At 33.6% G+C, this 25,379-nt stretch overlaps 1 protein-coding gene across 5 annotated transcripts in view; it reads left to right on the top strand.

The window, feature by feature from the left end:
• LOC118192271 (atrial natriuretic peptide-converting enzyme-like) overlaps positions 1-25,379 on the top strand; it is a 1,449,396-nt gene that overhangs the window by 651,820 nt on the left and 772,197 nt on the right. For 3 of the 5 annotated variants that reach the window (XM_085809976.1, XM_085809972.1, XM_085809973.1), the window contains one exon: positions 3,980-4,055. The exons of the other annotated variants lie outside the window; for them this stretch is intronic. The gene's annotated coding sequence lies outside the window, so the exon portion shown is untranslated. The remainder of the gene's footprint in view (positions 1-3,979; positions 4,056-25,379) is intronic. 5 annotated transcript variants of the gene reach the window in all.

Below are 25,379 nucleotides of genomic sequence, written 5' to 3'. Positions count from 1 at the left end.
TACCACTATGCTACAGTGATTTCGCTAATTTATTTTGACATAAATAATCGTATCAATCAGAGTATGCTTATCAGAAGCAAAAACAAGTTTATAGGCTCCTACCTGACAACTGGCGGTGTAGTGATTCATCACCGTATCTTTTTACTTCCTTCGTCGAACATTAACAAAATTCTGAAAACAAAAAAAAAAAAAAAAAAAAAAAAGCATTTTCTCATCGTTACCCGAAGTTATCGGAAATAGGCCATGATGGTAACCATACCACAAAATGCTATTGATCATTCGAAAAAGGAATTAATGCGTTGAGCGTTCCGGTTAAAGAGGTCCTGTACATTTTTCGGTAATGCTGTGAAGGAATGTTCGATATAAAACTTTCGCTTTTTTAATTAAAGTCTTATACAAAATTTTCTGTACAATGTTTAACTTTAAATTTAAAAGTTTAAAGCAGAAGTTGTTTGCGAAGGTAAAAGTCTCTACAAAATTCTAATTCCCAAATCTACTTTACTGTGCATAAATTTGTGCACATACACATATTCTGTACAAACGGGTCGTATTCTATACCTATATATTATACTTATTCTAGACATATGTTCTGTACATATATGTACTATATGCATTCTCTCTCTCTATATATATATATATTTGTAATAATAAAATTCCATAGTCAAAATTACACTTAATTTTCTAACTGCATGTTCTTTTCATTTTTTAATGGCGACGGTCTCTTAATTGAAACTACGTGGAATTAAATCCACAGCCCCGTAGTCAAGTTGTTTTTCCCGCCTTTTTCTACACGTATAGTTATAAGATGTTCTGGAAATATTTAAAGCGAACTGGATTGGCTGAAGAGGCTGACGTCATTTCTTGGAAGCTCCGCCTTTCCAGAAGCTATAAAAGGACTCGCAAAAGAATATCGGGGATTTTTCTTAAATGTCACGATGCAGTAAACTTCATACAAAAAAATTATTAGTAATTCTTTTTATTTACTCCGTATATCTGATTTTGTAACTGCTATTTCTCCTGAATAATAATAAATGGATCCTTGTTTTTTAAACTTATCGTCTGATAATTTAAGCTACGACTACATCTATATTTCTTCGATCTATTTATTCTGGACAAAAGCTGATACATCACATATATATATATACTAGCCATATTATTCTATACATTAGTTTTTTATTCTGTATATGTTTATTTAAGTATTGTAGAGAGATGTGGAATTTATGTGTTGTATGTAGGTTTCTATGGTCTTCTCTACGTTGTATAGCTAACTGATACTCTTTTATCTGAACAAGCTAACAAAATTCCATTCATTTAGAAGTTTCCGGATTTCCACGGTTTCATTATGCTATAAGAGAAGGAGATAATTGCTCCTGAAAACATAAGAAAATGTCTGATAATAATTGCATGCAATCGTTAGAGTATTTGAATTTGCTACTAACTCGATGTAGTTGTAAAGTTATGCTTTAAAGAACTTTAAGTAACGGCATGTATTAGAGAATTATTTCACATAAAGAGCCTTTTTAATAGTTTGCTTAGGAATTCTGCGCAAAGAATGCTTGTAAAATATAAGGAGTTTTCGAAATTTGAAAGTATTATTTTGAATTACTTAATCCTAAATGAAATGAAAAGCTTTTCAAGGCTTTTGACAGCAAACTCAGGAAACAGCTACCCAATGGAAGCTGCCAGTGTCCGTGTAGTTTTAATAGTTTTCTCACGTAAAATGCGAATTTAACATGCCAGTTTCCTTTAAAAAATCCTCCACGAAGGCATATCTCACCTTAGGCAGACAGTCTTCGTGAGCATTGCCACATTGAGTTAATCAACCAACCAAATAAAAGTTACTCTTTTTGGCGTTTGACTAATATTTCATCGCCACTTAAATAGCATTCGTTATTAAAATTGCAGTCGATTTTTGAAAGTAATTTTAAAGATATCTCTGCGAATTTTGTAGGTAAACTATCTAACGTTTTGTTCCTAACGATTCAGATCACGGTTAACTTACTAATTGTAACATGTTTTTTTATGGGGACCATGTAACAAGTTAGATTTTATATTTATAGAATTTATCTCATCTGCAGCGTTGAAAGTGTTCCGTAGTGTTGTAGATCTTATTTTAGCAACTTATATCTTTTTCTTAAGAGTAAAACAATGTGGTATTTTTGGTTAATTTTGAAATATGAATTTATCTTCAATGGGAAAGTGAGTAAAGAAATAAGATGATTTCCTTATTTCTAAGTTATCTTGTATAATACAGCTAACAAATAGTTAGGTAATTTCAGAAAATGAGCATCCAGCAAGCAAAAACAACATTACTCATACCACGTGCAATGCATACAGGCGTTAGCACCAATTAACACAGAACAGGTGGTGTCTGTGTAATAAATGTTGCAGAAATATTCAGAAATCCAGTGTTTTTCACTGATGTGTTGTTGCAGATGATCCAGTAGGAGAATTAATAATCACCACACTCATTAAAATTTAATTAAAAATTTTTAATTAAAAATTTAATTAAAAATTTATTTAATTAAAATCATTTAATTAAAAATTTAACTCATTTAATTAAAAATTTGCAAAATGCTTGACGATTAGCATCTGGGAGACGGATATGTGAACCAGCAGTGAGTGGGCATGTTGAGAGGTAATGTTCTGGCGTACCCACATCTCCGCAACTACAGAGCTCAGTATTACTTAGGCGAAATCGTGCATAGTATTGTGGAAAAGGCCCATGTCATGTAATATATCTCACGAGATTGGGATTGTTAATATTTCGAGCTGTATCAACGTACGCGAGATGGTATTGCGTACGGCGGCCCGTTTGGCTCGAGTCCCATTCTTCCTGCCATTGACCTATGGCCTTAATTCGAAGAGATCTTTTAAGGTGGGAAATGGACCATGGGATATTAATTTGTTCGTAAGCTTGCCATAAATAAAGAAACCTGTCCATTAGCAGCTTCCTTTATTTATGTATGATAAAGTGTCTGCGCGTTTTGCATGGAATGTTCTAGTACATGCAGCAGAAGATGCATTAAGCAAGATGGCTCTATAATATAACCTGGCTAATCCCTCGTTATGAATCCGTTTATGAAGGTATCAGAAAGTATTTGTATGGATCCCTTTATCACACTAGATGAAATCCGGCAGTAGACTGAAGATCTTGTCATATGCAACTGCAAGACCTTGAACTCTTTAAAAGTGTCAGTTAGTCCGTATGAAAATGCTACATCACTTCGCTCATTGATGGTGCGCGCATTCCGAGTATTTATTGCAATATCTTTATATGTATGATTTTTGTTATCCTTTTTTACTGCAGTTTAACAATGGCAGAGTGAATAAGATCGCTGAATACTGGCTGATATCAATTCTCGGAGATAGCCCACCTGAGGCCGAGTGGTAAAGTTGCTGAACAGTGGTAGTTCGGTCCAAAGTTCGTATCCCGGTGAACAGACTCGCAGTATGGGCGTTTTCGAGGTTTATCCCATGCATAACGTATATATGAGCCATTTTCCCTTATAAAGTCTTACATAGAAGCATCCCTTCTCTTAGGTAGGTAGCCCTCGAGTACTTTGCCATAATTAAACCAAACTAAAACCGATTCCTTGCAAAAAAGTTTGTTTGTATGGGTTTCGTGGGTCTTCCCTACATGTAACATGAAAACTAGTTAGTTTTCCTTGAAAAGTGTTCTACTGGCGCCTCTTCCTTTTTGGAGACATAGCTCATGTGCTTTGCTTAATAAACTACCCATTCTGTGTTGTATTCTGATCCACATTAAATATTTTAAATTTATTTCTACACCTATTTCAAAATACTAAATATTTTTATATGTAAATTCATGAGACATATTTGTATATCTTAATCGTTGAATGGCCTGTTAAAGTTTGGCAGTTCACTGCTATATATATTCATATATATCTTGTGATGTAACTGTTTCTTAGGCATATTATTTTCATCCTCATGCATATATATTTAATTTTTCTTTTAGCACACATCCAGAAGCTCTCTGTAAAATTTCTATGAGATTTCCGAAATCTTAGTTCAGAGTCGAGCAGTCGATGAAAGTAAGTGATTTGCATAATTAACATATTTATATATTTAGATAAGTTCCGGGTCGAAGATTTGAAAGTTGTTCGCCCAATGCAAATATTCCGATTTGATGTCAATGCTTCAAAGTCATTACTAATATTAGTAATGTTGGTAAAAAATAAAACACCTATAAATACCTCTTTAAAATTCCAGCATGAATCAATAAATTTTCGTAAGAAAAAGGTGAAATTTGTATTGATTGTAAGACAAACAAAGTTGATTATCGTAGAATTTATTTTCGTAGAAGAAGCGCTTTCAGTTTTTCAACAGTATTGCCTCTTTCAGCTGCAACTTACTACCGTGATGATATTATAAAACCAAACTATTTCTGCAAAAATAAAATCTAAGTGATTCAACATAATTTTGCAGTTTTCTTATTGTCACTTTTGATTGGATGTGTCATTCTTTCCCATTAAAAATTTTATTATTGAATTATTTTCAGTTTCATTGGCTATGTTCTAAATAAGAGAACATTGATCATAGGTTAACTCTGTTAGCATACAGTTGTATACCTCTGATCACTAGCACATAGTTTGGTATGAGAATCATAAGCAAACACAAAACCTGACATTTTTGCTTGCTGCTTCCTTCGCATGTTATTTCTATTCTTTTTACAGTTCAGTTTTTATACTTTTCAACATTCCTCTACAGCTAACTGCGTCAGTTCGTTTTCTGCCTGATTTTCTACATTACTTCTTTATTATTCCATCTTTCTGCTAAGTAGTCTTACTTGAAGTTACCGTTTCAAACATTGCAACCTTGTATTCTTTGTGACATCAGTGTTGTAATTCTACGTAACATTCTGTGTAGTAATTCAATACCGTAATAGCAAATGGCAGTAATATCTGTTGCATTCTTTGGTTTCCGGCTGCAATATTTACAATTCTCAGTTTGCGCCAGACGACTTTATTTATATAAAAGATCTCACAGATCAGTTAGGTTAAATATTATTGTAAATACAAACAATGACACTGACATGTTTCTGTTTGTATTATTCTTTTTCGTTTTTAAAATGCACGAGTTTAATACAAACAATTTCAAATTTTAAATTTCTTTTAAGTATTTTAAAAGTTTTTAATAGTTTTAACATAGTCCTATTAAATATTAACATTTTCTAATTTATGTTTACAATTGTTTTACATTTCCTTTCCTAGGTGGTAATCATAAACAGGAAGTAAGTAATTAAATAATTAAATTTGTATATTAATTAAATTTTTATTTTCTACCAAACTGATTTCATTGCCAAAATTTATCATTTAATTTTTACACTGAAATTCACTAAATCTTTGCAATAAGATACTATTTGGTGGAACAAAAGTTAAATGTAAAATAAATCACTAATTTTTGTGTTGATTTAGAGAAGTGAGTAATTGCATTTCAGTAATTAAAGACAATGAATTTGTATTGAGCTTTCTAGGTGAACCAAGTTCTTGTTCCATATTCAAACTGAAACCAATGCTTTCGTAATACATCCACGATTTAATCTCGTAATATTTTCACCGTTTTATTATTAGCAAAGTTAGACTCAGTTGAAGTTTGGCGCAGTAATACAAACTTACTGGAAGTTTCAGAAATTTATTTTAAAATGAAATGCGCCAAGATTTCTCTTCCAGTAAATTGAAATTGCTTGCCAAGCAGTAAGCAAAAATGCAGTATTATATTATAGTGCTATAGATTAGATTATAAATAAAATGCTATCAATTTCGAGGACTATCATTTATACCTCCCCTTTCTTCGGAAGGTAAACATTTTGGTTATCCGCACCTCCAGGTTCAACATGTAATGGCTGGTAACTCTCATGCGCTTTGCCATATATACCATAACTTAACCTAACAGAGCTCATTATGTAATAAAACCGCCGTGTTATGGCTGTATGTTCGAATATACACACAATAATGGCCAACTCACGCTTCCGTATATGTGTTTTAGTGCATATGGGTTCACATAATTTAACCGTTATTTCACTGAACAGTATTTACTGGTTGTAAAAAGTTAAAATCTAGGACACATAAACATTTTCCCCCGTAAAATGCTACATTTTATTATTCTTTATGAACATAACAACGCCTGAAAGCCGTAAAGATAGTCAAGTAAATGTTTATCCCCAAACAAATCGTCAAGGAGTTGATGGGGTTTCCGTATGGATTCGGATAATCTGAAAGTACTAAAGTTTCGCTCATAGTTATTTAAACTTTGTATTAGTTTAAGGCTGCTTTCTAGCCTAATTTTAGTCATCTTACATTTGAGAGTGCGAGACGTGATTTTTACTCCAAATGTGAGACACATTATTTAAAGCAATATAATATTATTTTAAGCTATAAATATTACATAAAATTAATCCATTTCACTTTATACAGTTAACCCAAATTTAGAACATTCAGTAGTCTATTCCGTCAGTTTAATTTAAGTATATAGAAATGGTGTTACTTGCATTCAAATGCCAATCAACTCATCAAAGTATTAAGGCTAGATCTTGTTAATTTTGGCTTTACATTAATAACTATTCTTTAACAATAAGCACAGACGTATTAAATAGAAAGATGTTACTTTTGATAATTATTTGATTTATGAAGATTTGGTTTATTAATATTTAAATATTTCTTTACACAAATCGAAGAATGACATCATATCTTAAAAATTGTGCTCTTTTACTGATTAGAGTGCCAGCAATTGTCTTCATTGTTTACATGATTTGTTAAGGAAATATTATTTTATTTAGAGAAAATATACTCTGTGATTTTAAAGCATGCGCTTATCTAAGTAAAATAATATTTCATAAGATGGTTTAGAAATCACAACTTTGAATTCAAGACGAACATTACTCGAGCTATTAAGTATAACGCAAAACGCAAACTCATTGCAAATGAAAGGTATCGTCATACAGTTAGAAATGAAGCAATGAAACAGCTTTTTTTAATAAATATGTAACCACATATTAGGATAGTTTAATAATTTGTAAAATGAGACATTTTTATAATAAATTACTCTGTTTCTTAGTTTATGAAGCGATGCATTTCTGAGTTGAAGTAAACATAAAGAATTCCAAGCAAACCTTTTGTCGCTTTTGAGAAATTTCTCTGCAGGGTGCAACAAATACAAAAATAAGAGAGATAATAGGAAACTAAAAAATATTAACGCTCTGACTGAACATTTATTATGGTCAAGGTACGCCCTGCCTTCCGTTTTGCGTGCAAATTCTCGTCAGAAGTGCAATTCAGTTCAAATTTTCTTTCGCCATTATGATTTTATCTTTTATCACGCTTTTGCTTTAGTAAATTTAGGCATGTGGCATTATCCCCGCTTTTCCCATTTCTTCGTTCTGTTTTCGTCCCTCGAATTCCAATTTCGGGGGCGAAAAACTGTTTTTCCAAAGCTGATAAACAAATTACAACTAGAAATTCGTTTTTGAAACACTGGATTGGTGGGGCGTTCGCAATCAAATCCTTTGATGACATACATAGTGCTCAAGTAAATGTGCTTACGTTTCTGAGGAACCGTAACCATGGGAACCTATCTAACATCTCTGTTGCTGAGAAATGGTTTACCACCATTCATCCAAGAGACAATGGCACAGCTAGAGGAAGAACTGAATCAGAAATTCTCTTATAAAGTGATTTCAGGGTTTTGACAGCTTTCCGATACAACCGATTCTATTAGATGCTTCCAAATTCTCTTCCATAGACATTAGAATTAAATTCCCGCGGGTAATTGTTACGACAACATACAAGGATATCGGACATGAGGACAAAGGTTTCACAAAAGTCACGGATTTATTCAAGTGGAAAATGGCTCTGGAAACGATTATTTCCTGGAATCAATGAGAAAAATATTTTCTCGTAGAACAAGCTGTTTCTGTATCAAAATACAAGAACATAATGCATGCTCTTGAATTTTTATATAGAAATAGCTTTGTTATGGCACAACGCATTCGAAGTACTCAAATAGTTTTGAGCAGTTAGAAAACTTTTGTAAATATATTATTAAATTATTTATTCTGATTTTAATCCTTGCACAGCGTGTGTTTGCAACAAAGCATAACAATTTACAAATTATATTTATTTACTAATACATTTCTGATCGTTGATCTGTATCTATATTTGAACCTATTTTCATTTTCATGTACTAATGGACAGCGGCACAATAAAGGGACTTGCATGTGCTTTTAGGATTAGCATAACTAGTTTCAAGTAGTGGCTTAATCTCTTATATTGACAACATACTGTTCACATACTCAGTATTTTAAAAGCTAACAAAATTAAACACTTTGTTCACTGAAAGGACTGTTGTATTGTTCTGAACTCCTTTGAATCTTAGTAAAAGCTTTTTCTAGTGTACTTTCTAATTTGAAGCTTAAAATGTTATGAAGATATGTAAAATCTCAACGAATAATTTTTATACTCAATGTGTTCTGCACATTTTCGCTGTTCTGAGTCTTTTACTCCGTATGTCTGGTTTGATACCTTTCAGCCTTAAGACTCAACAAGTTTTTTTGCAAATGAATGTTCGCCCATGCGGGAGTTAAAAGGCATAGACTCAAATGCAAAGATTGTATCACATATTCAAATCATTTCGAAAGAACAATTGTTTAGTACAATGTTTTTGTTTTATCACATGATATATAAAACAGCCATACACCATTTATAACTTTGGGGTTACCATGTACAGAGGAAATTACAAAGAAAGGTTGATGATAGTGCATTCAATGCTGATAGCTGACTGATTGTTGAAAGTGAAGAACTTCCAATTTTTTTGCGAAAGGAAGGAAAAATTCGTGGGTCTTTCTTTCAGCGGTAACACAGAGGGAAACATTGTTTGAAACACAAACAAATTATGACAGCAGCCTAATAAAAATGAATAAAATAAGAATAACTACAGAAACTTCCAATGGTTCGAAAGCGAGTAAGCCCTATTTCCAGTGAAATACCTAGGTAAATAACATACAGGAAAATAAATAATATTTCCATGACTACTCCAGTGAATTTATAAATAAAGACCTAAGATGGGAGTTTTTAGTAATTTATAGTTTCAAGAGAGATCTTTTTAAAACGTTTCAAGAGGTTCTTTCATCTTTGCAAGAGTTTCTGTATCCATTCTGGGTTTCTGATTTTGGATTGCGTAATTTCAAATCAGTATTCATTACCACAACCTTATGTAGTCATTGTCCAAACTCTCGTAGATATCATTCTTTGAAGATGCGTGGAAGGTTTTCAATAATTTATGAAGACATTCTACTTGTACACATCTGAACAACAAATTAAAAGAGGTCAATGAATCTTAAGAGTATGTGCCGATGGTATAGTAAAATATAAGTGGGAATTCCACGTTAATTTGTAATAACTTTTGTGTATAATATTTTTTATGTTGATTAATATCTGAGAATATATCGCCCTCTACATTTTAAGTTGATGTATCTTGATGCTGGTGAGTTGATGTATAACCTAAGATTCAAAATAAGGAGGGTTTGTGGAAAACAGTTAAACGAGTTTACCTACAAGAAGGGCTTTAATATAACTTTATTTGCATTAAAATTTATTTCTTATGTTTATATCTTTCCTGAACTTCTACGCTTTCGTGTATCAGAAAAAGTAAATAAAGTCAGTTTTAAATAGGAGTGACACTCTAAAATTAAGAGAGAGAATTCGCAGGCTCAGCTCACGAAGTGATGCTCCACCGCTATTGTCTTCCTCTAGCTTTGTAGCAACCATCTGATGAGATTGTTTCTGATTCGTACAAAATTTATTTATTTTGATAAGTAAAAACTTTTGAAATCATCTCATCGTGTGTTATAAAGTACGTAATACTCACATTTAGAACAATCACTTAGATTTCAGATAACCATCAAATTGTTCGTTTTGGACAACAATCTTAGTCAATATTTTTAATTTGTAGCGGAATCGGTTATAGAAAACATATTTATAAAAAAGTTATTATATAAAGAATTTAAATCGTATAAAATATCATAAATAAAAAATAATTATTAAAAAAATAGCATGAAATAATTATTAAAAAAATAGCATGAAATAATATTGCTTAAAAATCGTATATTTCATGTAAATTGCTCATAGTTTCCAAAAGAACTTCATAAATTTTGTAATGAAATTACATTTATAACATAATTGTAAATTTCGAGTCAATCATAAAAAGAGTGCTATATTTTTTAATAATAAAAGTTTAAATTGGTTAATGTATAGAGTAAACAATGATATGAAATGTACACATTATTAGGAAATATATTATTCTGTTTATATGGATATTAAATACAGCAGAATTGGGAATTTTTACACAACCATAGTTTTTAAGCCAAACTGATACTGAAAGAACTATCCTATACTTTCTACTGAAATATAAATTCTTAAATCTTTATATTCAAGACAGAATGTGCATATATTAAATAATGTGTAAATTCCCTTATGTATGAAAGATTCAACATTCATACGCTAAAGTAATAATTTATATAGATGAAATATAAAGGTAGAACAAATTCATATTTTTACATATATTTAAAATTTAAAAAAATATAAATTTAGAAATATAAATAGAGAAATATAAATGTGGAGCACGTTCTATGAGCGTGTAGTTTTCGCAGCTATAAAATAATGTAATCTTACACTTTGGGTTCATGTATGTTATCCAATGTTACCAGTTTAAATGAAATATTCTTGAAATATATAAGCAGTATTATACAGTATTATATATGACATTATTTAAAGGAAATATTCTAGAACATTTTAAATTAGAGCTTCATGTTACAGTTCTGTAATCTAAAACAGCATATCAAATGCTGATGTTGATAGCATTTTTGTGCAGTATATAGAGAATGTGTAGAGACATTAGGTAATTTTCGAACCGGGAATCGAACAACGAACCTCTGGGATACCGGCCCAGCGTGCAGAACCACGAAGGCACGCTAGGAAGGCCGGAGATATACCTTATATACTCCCCTTTTAAATGGCGACTAGGGTTTCTAGGGGACCGAATCATCAAATCCTGGGTGTAGAGAGTCATCATCCACAACCCTTCTTGGTTCGGGCGCCACTGTAGAGGCATTAGGTTATTTTTTTTTGGAAGCAGGAGAAATGAAAACTTAGCAACCTCCTTCGCCGGGAATCGAGCCACGGACCTCTGGAATTTCATCCCAGCGTGCAGAACCACTACACCACGAAGGCACGCTAGGAAGGCGGGAGATATACCTTATAAATATATTACAAAAAAGTTCCCATGGGACATATCTCATGAAAATGTACATTTCATGAAATGTGTTTGAATATGTTTTTAACATAAATCCAAATTGCTTAGCATATTTATCGAATATACATATTTAACATATTTACGAATAAATAGAAAGCTTTCTATTTATTGATCGTCTGAAGTATTAGTATTTTGATGTAACAAATAAACGTGTCTGTTTTTTTTAAATTTCGTAATATAATGAAGAAAGGAAATTGAAAATACAATTAGTTTTATCTCATTAGACATCCAAATGCTGTCAATAAAAAAGTAGCTGGGAAAAGGATAGCTGTAATTTTTCATAACGGTAAGCGTTGAAAACATTTTTGAGATTCAGCCTTCATCAACATATGACAAAACTAACTAGGAAAATACATTTGTTTGGCTTCATTTCAGTATAGCATACGAGATGTATCTGACATAGAGAGGATGCCTGTATGGAGGGCTTTCTATGTGAACATGGTTTTTATTTTCTCTTCATATGAGGAAAGTTACGGAAACAGCCGTGCAGCTAACCTCTTCATCAAAATTCAATTTAGTATTATTTTAGATTATGCAAAAAAAGGCCATACGCATAAGATGAAAGGTGCTTTCCGAGAGGATTTTTTAAAGAAAACTGGCTCGTATCCACATTACACACTCATGCAAATACCCATGCAACCAGCCCCTTCGTGTATATTTGAACCGAAGTCGAATTGTCAATGTTCAGCGAATTTAGCGCTCAGCCGCTGGTTGACCCTCATCAGTATTGGAACTCGGATAGAACTATTACTTTTCAGTGGTTTTTATTCCTTGGTAGATATGAACGACGATATGAAAACTGAGCAAAAATAGAAAATATTTAGTCAAGGTTAAGTCCACAAAAAGTGGAGAAAACTCATCTAAAAGTGAAACATTCAGTATGGAAAATAAAAAATAAAAGCTAAATATTCAAAGTTTCGTAGGATTTTAAGTAATTCATGGAGAATAAAAAATCAACAAACATTTTTAAATCTATATTTAGTATCGTTTGTTTATTGATCTTCTTGTGCACGTAGTCCTTCTAAAAGAGGCGTACGATATGAGTACATCTAAGGAATTGTATCTTTTGCAAAGTCAAAGATTCAGTCCTCTAAGTTGTCATTAAATCGTTAGAGTTTTACCAGTTACCTGAATAATTAAAAGTACTGTTAATCATTAAAGTTGATTGTTATCGGTTGACGATTGCCATTCATCGATTGCCGTTAGATTATCTCTCATTTGATACTAAGTAACTTCAGAAGCATTTAAACATTTAAGCCGTGGTTGTCACAGACGCCGAAAATTTCATTCGGCTTTTTGGTCTTTTAACTTTTCTCTTGCTGAAATTATTTGCACGAAAAATGTAAACAGTCTTTTTATAATATTCCTTTAAATAAACGTTTTTTAGTTAGATATACTAACTAAAAAGTTTAGTTAGATACTAAATATATTTGGAACTAATTTTGCTTCTGTAACAGAGCAATCCCATGAGTGGTTAAGATCGCTGAATACTTGTATTTCCATACATGTTCGAACTCAGGTCAACGGACTGGCTGCAAGGTTGGATTTTGGGGTTTTCCTACCTGTAGCGTGAATAGTGAATACAAGCCGATTAAGTCGAACCTCAAAAACATCCCTTCCCTCGGCAGATAGCCCTCCTGTATTTTGCCATATTCGAATAACCTAACCTAACCTAACTTCAAATAGAGGACCTCATAATTTTACGGTTGATGTCTTCCTAATTCTTCGGGTGCGAAATATGTATGTCTTTACTGCAACAATAATAGCCGTATAAAAAGTCAGATCTAACCTCTGAAGTATCTGTATGGTCTGCATTTCGTAGATAGACTATGAAATAAACATTTTGTCACCAATTGTACTGAATTAGTATTCCCACCAGCCGCTAGGGTCTGAACTTTTCTGCTATTTAGGTTGAAAGACTAGTTGCATGAGGTTTATGCAATGAAATTCAAGCTGATGTAACCTGAACATAAGTATTTCATAAAGGCATTCTTAAAATTCTTTCTAAAGCAGATAGCTTGTATACTTTTCCGTAAAAAATATTTTAACCTAATGCAGCCTCACCTGGTTTAGAAATCTCGAATGGTCCTACCGTAGTCGACAGTATATAACGTCTTGAATTCTCAGTTAAAGGAACAAAAATAATGTACTGAAAAATTCTCGTTGCAAAAGTAGGAATTAGACAAAAACTGTTATTTTTGAACAAACAAAGTAAACGTTTCCCAAGGTCCATGTACCGTGAACGTTAGAGTTAGAAAGTTGGATTTAGAATCTTGGCCAACGGGGTGTTCCCATGTGTAATACTCTTAGTAAATACTCCATGAAACCATTACTCCTTTGCATGCCTTGACTGACAAAACTGGCTTCCCTGTATGAAAATGTAATAAACTTTACGTTTGTCAACATTTATGTCCCAGATTTCGTTTTATTTAAATTTTTTTCATTAAATTAGGTTTGTGATAGTGACTTAGATCTGAGACCTTTATAATCATAATACCTCAAAAATACAGAAAATGCTTTAACTTGTTTTCTATTACTTAGCTTTAATTTGGAAATCCTTTCCCGAATCACCTACCTTTTATAGCACATAAAAAACAAATAAAATTTTTATTTTGGAATTTAAATTATTCCTTTTTAACTCTAGAAAAGTACCTAATTTCAAGATTTTGCGATATATATATAATTCAAGTGAGTAAGCCGAAGCTTTCCTTTCAGCGAGGTAATTAAATCTCTAATCTTGTTTAATACTTTGAATCGCAAGTTTTCCCTACGCTTATGTTTCCGATATAACTTATTAATCCTTCAAAAATGACTGCCATTCAACAGTTTCTTCTTCTCAAGAAAAGAAATAAATCCACGTTTGAAATTTCAAGTTAAAGGCATTCCGTCATTACCTAAATCTTGCACTTAAAGCTCGTCATTACCGTATAAATGAAATAAGTGAACTAAATTCATTTCGGGGCCCACGAGCGGCCGAGCGATAATGCCGCTAAACACTGGTAATTCGATCTGGAATCTAATCCTGACTAACGGGCTGGCAGAATGGAGAAATACGAGCCAGGGGCGTTGAAAATTCCTCCACGATGGCATCCCTTCTCATAGGCAAAAAGCCCTGGAAATCTTTGCCCTAATTAATTAACCTAACCTAACATAACCTATCATCATCATTTTGGAAATCTTCCTGGAAATGCCCTGTTAATAACACGGAGATTTTTTGAATGCGGATCAGAAGCTGTGAAACTTTTGCTTCCGGCTTCACGGTCGAGAGTTCCTGCTTAGAAGGCGTCAAGTGTCAGACGGGGAGGAAATAATTCCGTTGTAAACTCACTGTTACGTGGCAAGTCGCCTTTTATTAAACGTTGAGTTATTCAAGATCAGTGAAGGGAAAGACAGTTTTACGTCGGAAAAGAATTTTCATCCCCTTTATCACCTACCATTTCTTCAACTGTGAATTTCTTTATTGTTCCATTCCGCCAGCAATATTCCGAGGCCGTCGCGCTGAGATGAGTTTACAGGCTGCTCTTGAGTAGAGGAAAATTCGGCCTTTATTAATTTTGTTTTGGTATGGTAATTACGCCTAACTGAAAAATTAAAATTGAAAGTTTCGCTGCTGACGAACGCAGTACTTAAAGGTACAACAATAAATTCGCCGATATGTAAATTTAAGAATTTTATACTTAAATTTTCTAAACTAATTTCGTGCTCTACAATACCCTTTCTTATTATTTATGTAAGAGATTATCCCTTTAAAGCCTTGGAACTTTAGTCCCAATTACTATTGTTTAAATATCCCTGTATTACTGATACTTTATAATTTAGATTTTTTTTTTACTTTTTTGTCTTTGAATATCATGATTTAGTTTAATAACTGCTATTTCGCTCAAGTCCTTAATTTTGCTAAAATGTTTGTTTCTTTACGTGCTATACATTTTGGCGATGGTGTATCTAAACTTTAATCAAAGCAAAACTGAATGTGTTCTCCTTTCATGATGGGAAACTAGGAACACTAGGAAACTAGGAAAGGGGTAGTGATCTGGTGCTCTTAAATACCTGTATTATAGTTATCTCAAACAAAGGCTTACGTTGAGTACATCTCTTAGTTCACTGTTCACCATATCCGTACAAGTCATTTTCGGGGGTTTGTTTTCGCAATTGTTAGTCGTAGCATGTACCTACAATTTCAAAAATGTTTTAAACAAGAAAAATAGTCATGTTATAGCAGTTTTAAATTTAAAAAATCAACTTTGCGAAAATAAGGATATATTAGTTTTTGGAGGGCTTCTTGGTTCATATAGTTATTATATTTAGTAAAAGGTAAGCCTTGTTTTATAAACTTAGACACAAAAACATTTGACTCTCGTATTACCAAAATTGAACGAGATATTTAATTTTAAAGAGTTAGAGTATGATTAGGGTGATTAACAAATTGTGTGTGTGTGTGTGTGTGTGATTATGGCAAAGCCTCAAGAGATATCTGCCTAAGGAGAGGGATGAATTCGTGGAGGACTTTCTAAGGGAAGTTGGCTCGTATACACGTTACACATGGGAAAAACAACGAAAACGCCCATGCAGCCAACCCGTTGGCGGGATTCGAAACTCGGACCGAACTACCAGTGTTCAGCGACTTTACCACTCGGCCGCCATTAAAAAAATTGAAGAGAGAAATATATAAATATGTTCGTAAATAAAATTAATTATGAGTTTATAAAATGTTTTCTGAGTTAAGAGATTAAATGACGGGCATTCCTATGCAGAATATGAACATTTTCGTGGTTTTGCCCATGCGTAATACGGATAGTTTTCCTTTAAAAGATCTCCATGAAAGAATTCTTCCCTATCAGCCTCGTGTGCTTTGGATATAATGAAATAAGGAGTAAATAAATAAATCAAATAAGTACTATTATTAATAAATAATAATAAAACTTTCATAATAAAGAGGCCGTAAGCAATGGCCTCTTTATTATGCAGGTACTATGGTATGGTATGGTATGGCTACCGTTGCCTCCTCTGAAAGGATGGACAAATTACTTCCATGTCTTCTCCGGGATTCGAACCCGGGCCCTTCGTCACGGTAATTAAAATCACCAATTTTTCCTTCTCGGCGGCATTAAAATAATTTAATTAGACACTAGAATGCATATTGTTATATAAGGTTATCAAGGGCAGTCATTTAAGTCAATTCGAAAGTTTAAACACTTTTATGCACCTAAATAAGTTTATGTAAAAAGAAAAGAAAAATATAGTCCAAAATTCCCAAACGTTTAAAAAAAGAAAAGTAAAGTCCGAAATTCCCAAACGTTTTCACTAATAAATGAGTTTCCGTGAAAGAGCTGAGAGTTGAGCTGTGTTGAGGAAAAAGGCCCTTTATCCAAAAGAAAAAAAATATTTACCTCTATCTAAGTTAAATGCTGACATTAATTATTTATTAAATTTAAATTAGGTAAATAAATTAGTTTAGTCAATTTTAATAGCTACTAAATTCCAGTAACTATTTTTTGGTAATTTGAAATACGACGCTAAATGTATTTCCAGAGACAATACGGAAGAAATAATGGGTTTAAATTTTACTTGTCATTAAATTTCACATCACCGCTCGTTGATTTAAATAAACAGAAATATATGAATTAATAATATCTAAAATTTTTTTAAATGGGAAGAAATCCCTCTGTGTGCTTGTTTTTCCGTAATTTTCTCTTTAAATTTCAAATGATATTATTTTTAATTTAATTTAAAATTATTCATTTTTTAAAAAATAAATGCGTTTTTTGCAGATATTTACATAAAAATATGTACATGGTTTTTTATTTTGATTTACAACAGTTAAATTTTGTTTTCTACTTATTTTGAAGTTAAACACTCATTAGTTTATCCGTTCTAAGCCCCAAACTTGTAGAGTTCGCTTAATTGATAATCTGCTGTAATCAATTTGGCCTCCGAATTTTTCAGCTTGAGTTAGTCTATCTTCAAGATTTAGATTCCAGATTATTTGAATATAGAGCAACAAAACAGGGCTTTTGGTCTTAGTGGAGGTATTCCTTTGGGGAGGATTTTCTAAGAAAAACTAGTTCATATTCACGTTACGTATGGGGAAAACTCGGAAAAACAACCATGTATACCGCCTGGGTTGAAACGTGGGTCAAACAACAGTTATTTAGAAGGCTTAACCACTTCGCTCCTGGTGGTACGCGATCCTAGATTTAGATAGCGCCTATATATTAAAAATGATCTTTCAGTGGCAGTCTTCTAAGCAATCAAACCATATTAAACATCGACAAAATGATTAACAATCAGATATTTGCTTCATTTTAAACTGGTTACAGGTATAGTGATACTTAATGTAATTATGGGATATGATAAATCATCAACTGAGCAACTGTTATTACGTTCATAAATAATTCTAAATTCACAGTTCTTAAAAGGCTATAAATCTTATCGCAACGTGAAACACCGCTTCAAAGTTTAAAATAATATTGATAGTCTTATACAGCTTTCTATCATCTTCAGAAATGCACATTAGTGATTAAAGGCACGTTAGTGATTACGTTCATGCGCTTACTATATATTTGTCAGCTCCAAGAGCCATATTGAAATACTGCGCCAATAAATCTGTTTAGATCCAGAGTTTAATCTCGCCCACCAAATCACTGACCACGTTTTACAACAGCAGCGATAATATGACCTGTATATTAAACCAAACAACGACAGCCCGTTAGAACCAAGCAACGTATCCAATCAAGGGGTAATAATTTGGGCTGCCTCGCGGACCAATCCGGATGATATCCCGATGAGGTATGACGTCTCTTCGGTCGCTTAATGATTCATTTTTATGAACTAGTTCGCCGAAATGCTGCTCGAATTCACTCTCATTCTGTGTGGCGAATTATTAGAAAGAGCCAGCCAGTGGGCAACGCCGATTACGTACGTTAAAGACCGTCCCGCGATTGAGAATAATTCCAGTTTTTAATTAAAACCAGCTCGGCCACTTTCACTCCACTCCTTGTCTCACGGGCGAATCAGCTTCAGGGGAGGAAATTTCATATTTCCTGATAAGTAAAGCTGAAAGTTATCATGCTGTCCATCCTCCCTATTCTCTGACGCCCCGCGGGAATTGAACTCACGAAATGCGATAGTACTGTTAATGAATTGCCCGAAAACATTACATTACTAATAGCGGGAAAGTAAAATGTCGCATTGATACTGAGTCAGCAATTCGATCTCCATCTCCCAGTTATCATTGCTCCTGCGGGAGTTTGGGGTTGTCAAAAAGATCGAAATGGAATTTTATCGATGCGTCCTATTTATTTTTACAACCTTTTCTCTCTCTTTTTAATTCTTATTTTTATTTTTTTCGTTTTCGCTTTTGCACAAAGAATTCCCGATAACTTTTTAACAGTTTAAATTGTCATTACTTACTAGAGAAAGAGTTCTGACAGAATTAAAAAATAAAAACAGTGTCCATGTAAATGTGTTGTTTCATTTTTCTGTGGAATAAATATATGGGGCGATTAAAACGTTTCCTTCTAATACCACCACTGTCGCGTTTATAATGCGTACCGAGCCTAGCGTGAGTTTACGTAACGTCCGACTCAGACATGTGGTTTAAAACGTATTCATTGCAGTGGCTGAGTTAAATTTTCTATGGGGCTTATGGCATAAATAATGATGGCATTATTATTTCCAAATAAAAAAGGACCAAGGTGCAGCTGTTCTTTTATTTTATATTAGCTGTTTGGATTCTAAGCGATATAAATCAGTGTTACAATTCTCTTCAGTTATTGTGAAATGTATTTAAGGACAGATGTCCTGGTAATTTGTATAGAAGTTTAATCTTTCTGCGCGACAACATGCTTCATAATGCTGTCATCGTCGCGTAGAAAATATTGGACGCATTAAATGTGAGATCTGTCACCTCAGAATTCTGGATGTTTCATCGTTCTTTCCTTCCCTCTTGGTCTGACGTCTGAAGAAAGGCTTGAAAGTTTCACATTCGCATGATGGCGAAAATTATTGCAATTGGATTTATGATATCAATACAAGAGACTTAAACGAAAAAAACTTTTACAACTAGTAAATTATTGGAACATATATTTTCATGTCGACGCCGATTTCTTCAAACAATTATACATAGGCTACACAGCGCTTGAATAGAAATCTTTTGATCTACCTATATATACCCTTCCCTATATAAAACTAGGATTTTTTTCCCCTTTGTGAAGCCAAAATAGAATCCGGGATTTGACCTGCCAGCATCTTACAAAGCATAGCTGATTTGATTCCCATTATTGATGCTTTATCGGACCTGTTGTGTTAAGCACTATTGAAATAATTTCCTATGATGCCAGATTAATCAAGAAACCCTTGACCATTGATCGCGTGATTGACTTTAAGCAAGTATTATGAAACAACTGTATACAAAGCCTACCTGCTTAAAATGATTGCTGGTTCCGTAAAGACAGCCAAGTGGCTTGCTATCCCGTTTTAACCCTTTAGTAAATTAACACCAAGTCAGGAGAAGGTTTGAAATGAACATTTTAATTAGACCTTCAGTCTAACAGTTTATACAGCTCATGTGAGTGAGTGAGTGCACCGCTATGATGGCTTCCGACCACGGACATGAACCAAACGGAATGTAATAACAAAAGGTTCCGCTGTTTTCGGGATTAACAGAATATAAAAGTGAAACTTGACTACTAAATGGCATGCGGACAAACACGGCTAGCAAACGCTAAAGCCGATTTCAGTAAATTTAGAATTTGAGCAAAATCAGCATCAAAACGGCCAAACGTTGCTGCCAGAAATCTCTGCTAAATTCAAGAATTTTTCATACAGGTTAACAAATTTACATCCTGATTTGAGCTGGCAAAAGGATAGTACAGACAAAATAATTAGAGGTTAATAAATGTAAAACCTTATAGACGTATTTCACAGAAATCAAAATGTTCGATTAATTACTGAATTACAATTAAACAGTGTTGTGTACACTGCTGGCCATTAAAATTGTAATACCATGAAGGAAAGCAAATACAAGAAAGATATTTATTGCACGTAAACAGTATGACATGAAGACAAAATGATTAAATTTATAAGCATTTTGGAGGTTTACAGGAGTCTGAAATTAGTAGAAACAGCTGCGACCCCTCGCAGCTAAAACTGCCCTTACCCCATTAGGCATGAAGTCAAACTGGACTTGGATGACATAAATGGGCAGCACATGTAATGCTGATTCAAGTTTATGCCACACTTCATCAACCGTATTAGCTGGAGAGGGCTGGCGGGCCCGTCTCTCAGCAACCCATGACAAGAAGGTTTCAATGGCTGACAGATCTGGAGACAGCGCAGGCCGGGTCAGCAGTAGAATACCCTGTGTATCGAGGAAGGTCAGAACACGACGTGCAAATGTGGTCTTCCATTATCTTGTTAGAACATGGCGTTTGGGGGCCGTGAAGATAGAGCACAACCTTTGGACGTAATATGTCAAAAATGTACCCATATGCGTTCAAATTACCGTCCATTTGAACTAGAAATATGCGTGTCGTGTATTTAATGACTGCCCAAGCTGTCACACCAGATGCAGGGCCGCTATGCCGACACTGAATGCAAGCAGGCGACGTGCGCTCTCCTCGGATACTCCAGACACGTATACGGCCATCAGAATACTGCATGCAGAAACAGGACTCGTCTAAAAAGACGATATTGCGCCACTCCTGTATCCAGTTTTGTAGTTTGGAGCACCAAAGTCGGCGTCTCTCTATCTATGTTGCATTGTCAAGGGAAGCCGAAGTAATGGTCGCCGTGCTGATAGTACACGTTGCTGCAAACATTGACCCACCTTAACAGCTGATACTGGGCGTACTGCAAATATGCCCATTTCCTGACTAATGGTCCGTAATTTGGTCGTAAGGTTTTGCAGAGCTGACCTCACAATATTTCTGTCCTCTCTGGCGTTAGCCATGGGAGGGCGTTAAGATCCTGCATGCCATTTAGTATGACCCTCAGCAATCCATTGATTCCATATTCGCACGACAGTGGTTCGATGTCGACCAGTGCGACCGGCAATATCACGGAACGATAATCTACACATTCGATAGGCAATGATCCTGCATCTATCGAATTTAGAAACGTATAGGCATTTTCTCTTCTTATTCGAGCCATAACACGATATTTGGAACAAATTCCAACCTTACAAAGCACTTTCCGAATGAGAACTCCCCTGCACAACTTTTCTGTTATGCAGTTCTTCAGATGTTGTTTCTTCCTCCTGTGTCGTCTAAATGCGCTGAAATACTAATCATTTGCATATCCCAACTTCTTCCTTTCATGTAATCTTTACGTCGATGAGATCATTTCTTCCTGGTGTTGCAGTTTTAATAGCCAGCAGTGTAGTTCAGTTTTATTCTGTGAACATTTTTCATGTGTACAAACAAACAAACAAAGTGAAGAAAACAAAGTGAACAAACAAACAAAGTGAAGAAACAAACAAAGTGAAGAAAAAGGTCGACTGTAAATGTAAATAAGTTCTCATAAAAGTAGTTCAGTAAATCTAATGCTGTCTGTTAGTTGTACATTGACCTAGAGTATTTCATGCAATAGCCAATTTCTGTGCTTGTGGATCACAATAACTGTCCAAATAAGTTACAGTTTTGTGCATGATGTTTAGAGCACTGGAACGTGGAAAAATCCAACAAAACGAAATTAAAAACTGCGTGAATTTCTGTGCATAAAGGGCGAAATCTTTTCTTTTTCATTAACAAGTAGCTGGTTTATAAATAATAATTCCAACAGTAATTTTAAGAGGTAATATTACGATTTCTTTTTATATAACATTGAAATAATCTAGCATTCAGCACTCGAACGTTTTAATGTACCTATTTGAATCACAGTTTTCTAGAGATTATGAGTTTTTCCAAAGTTTACTTTTTCTTAATTTTTTAGGTCCACAAAAGGCCGAGCCATAAAGTCGCTGAACTCTGGTAGTTAAGTTTGTAGTTATGTAGTTAGGAGCAGGGTGGCTGCCGGGGCGTTTTCCCCAATGTGTAGAGTGAATATGAGTCATTTCCCCTTAGAAAGTCTTCCATAAAGACATCCCTTCCCTTAGGCAGATAGTCCTTGAGTGCTTTTCCATAATTAAATAAACCACACAAAAACAAACCTTAGTTTCCTAAAGCAACTTCTTGTAATATAAATTTATCTTAAATGAACTGAAAGTAATTCCATTTAATATTTGTAATGTATTACATTCTATTCAAAACATCGTATCGATTGTTCAGCATATATACGTTTCTAACACATCAGCATTTATATATTATTTATAAATTGCACATTTACGTATTAAGTCTTGAAGCTTGTAAAATTTTTCATCAAATTTAAAGCCAATGATTACAGTTCGGAAAACTTTTATATTAGTTCTGCATTTTGATTCAGACTTTCCTTTAAATTATTGGCTTTCTATTATTACAAAGAAACAAAGAAACCCAAATTCAAATACACAAAATAAATCACCTTCCTAATTCGTTACTTTTGAGTACTTTGAGGCAAATCGAGAATAAAATTTGGGGCTTGGGCTGCAGGATTCTAACTGCATTTTCCTTTTCTTCGCCCATTCGTTTCGTAAGGAATTTCCGGAAAATCTTTTATCTGTATTTCCCGAGATGCTTTGTGTTTGAAAATTCTTTGTTGGGGAGATTCCTTCCATGGCGTAAAGACTGCTTGAGGGCCCAAAGTGGAAAAGAAATGCATATTGAGCAGACGGACTGGATCACAATTCGCTGACAACAAAGTTGATTGAAGGAATTGGAGATATTTCTTCCTTCGAATTTCAAAACCAATTTAACGCCTTCGGGGGTAAAGAATTACAATTTCCAAATAGTTTCGCTACTAAATCGTTTCTAGAAGGGCTATTGTAAGGTTGTGTATGGAGTTTTAAAGTGTTTTGCAGAAGAGCTGTTGTCCCTGGAATGTAAATGCTTATCCTCCGTGAGGTAGTTTTACCTTGTTTAACTACTGCACATGAATTCATTCTTAATAAGATCTGCATTTCAAAGCACCTCAGCATTTCTATTTAAGGAAAGGTTTTCCAGTCCTTTCCCTTTCGAAGTTCTTTTCTTGCATTGCTTACTTGGTGGATTCGCGGGAATTAATTTTCCTAAGAAAATATTTCATTTAGGAGTAAACCATGAGATTTTTTGCTAATTATTTCATGCTATTTGAAATGTCATTTTATAACTGGTAACCTAATTTTGACTGGAAAGATGGAAATATCCTGCTTCAGAAATTAGTACAATTTCTTTTAATAAATTGCTAATTCTCATTATACTTTCCCCAGTAATGTAACTTACACACTGGTGATTAATTTTTTACATTTTTATTTGGTAATGGAAAACATTCGCTTGTAAACATGTGTGTGTTAGTAAACACTTTTTTAAAGCAGAAAACAGGAAATCAGTTACGTCGCCACCGACGTAACTGATTTCCTGTTTTCTAAGTAAGTACCTTCCATTTACTAGCTGGACGTGCTACTAACCCGATACCTCCCTAAATTCTAAAAATTTTGCCTTTCATTAGTTTTTAGAATTTAGAGAAGGCAGTAGATCCCTAAATTCCAAAAGTTTGGGGGAGACAAAGACGATGGTATGCTTTTTCAAATTCCAATCATTTTGCCGCCTACCCCTACCGCAGTGTTTGCACTGGCCTTGGTTCTAAGCCTGCTCATAAACATTTGAAAATTAAAATATTCAGTACATACGCACACACATATATATATATAAATATATACATAAATTAATATTTTTTAATGTCATTGAATGTGATCATCATTTAAGAAATGTAAACATAATTGTGGCCTAATCTTTAGAAACAGGCTTCATGATCATTTTCGTGATTTTCCCTTTTGTGTATCGTAAATATGCCCAAATTTACCTTAAAATGTCCTTTACGAAAGCATCCCCTCCCTTAAGGGAACAGCCTTCGAGTGTTCTGCTATAATCCTAACCAACGCGATTTGCTCATTGAGGCTCCAGTCTCTTAGTTGTTTTAATCAGCGCAGATTGAAAACAAATAAAAACAAAAGAAGAATTATGATTAAGTATGAATTAACCGATTTACATTATTATTCCCTCTTACGAATATCTGATGTAAGATTAAAAGCAAAATCTACTGTGGGGTTTCCTTGCTTGATTTTCAAATGAATTTTATTGTTCAATGAGACTAATTATATCAGTCTTTGTCTTATCCATATTTAATTCGTCTTCGAATAAGTACATTTATTTGTTCTTATTATAATTGCTGAAACTAATAATCATTGCTGGGTTTTAATGAAATCGCATCGTAGTTTCATTTTCTCTCAACGTAAGTAAAATGATTTATGAATTTTATATTTCGAATAAGATATCGTAGCACAGGTGAATGCGATAATTCCTTATAAACATATGCATCTTTATGGCTACACAATTATAAAATTTATGCGATGTGTCAGTAATAATTTCTATCAGAAAGCAACAAAAGACGGGTCTTCTGCGAATTTGTGAAAAACTATTTGTTGCTTTAGATTCCTAAAGATACTACCAACAATTTTAGCGCATAAATAATTAGCTATTTTAAGTTTTAGTAACTACGTTTAATTAGAATACTTTTATGAAAATGCATCTTTTAACATCGAAAATCTAAATTTAATGAAAATCGCTTTATAATAATGGTTATGTGTTACACATAAAGCATGTGCAATAGATTTAAATTCGTGCTGTGTGTAGAGCATTTAAAATTAATTTAAAACGGCATACACTTATTCATTCATGTATTAATATCTTTTACTAATTTCATGATTTAATATAAGTTTCCTTATATTTAACAATATATATGTCATCTCTATCTAGTGCTCAACTTTGGAATTCCAGATGTATTTAAATAGTTACGCTTAATTCTCTTAGAGACCATACAGGATCTGGTCTTCTTCGGGAGCCTATAATTAGACCAGACTTCTAAAAAGACAATGGAATTATCCCTATGTCTTGTAAGTACCACAGATATAACGAAATGGTATAAAGGACCGTTTTATT

This window comes from Stegodyphus dumicola, chromosome X2 (assembly GCF_044657685.1).
Source record: "Stegodyphus dumicola isolate Sdum_Otavi_A_Nest chromosome X2, ASM4465768v1".
NCBI lineage: Eukaryota > Metazoa > Arthropoda > Arachnida > Araneae > Eresidae > Stegodyphus > Stegodyphus dumicola.
This window is presented reverse-complemented; position numbering and strand designations above follow the sequence as displayed.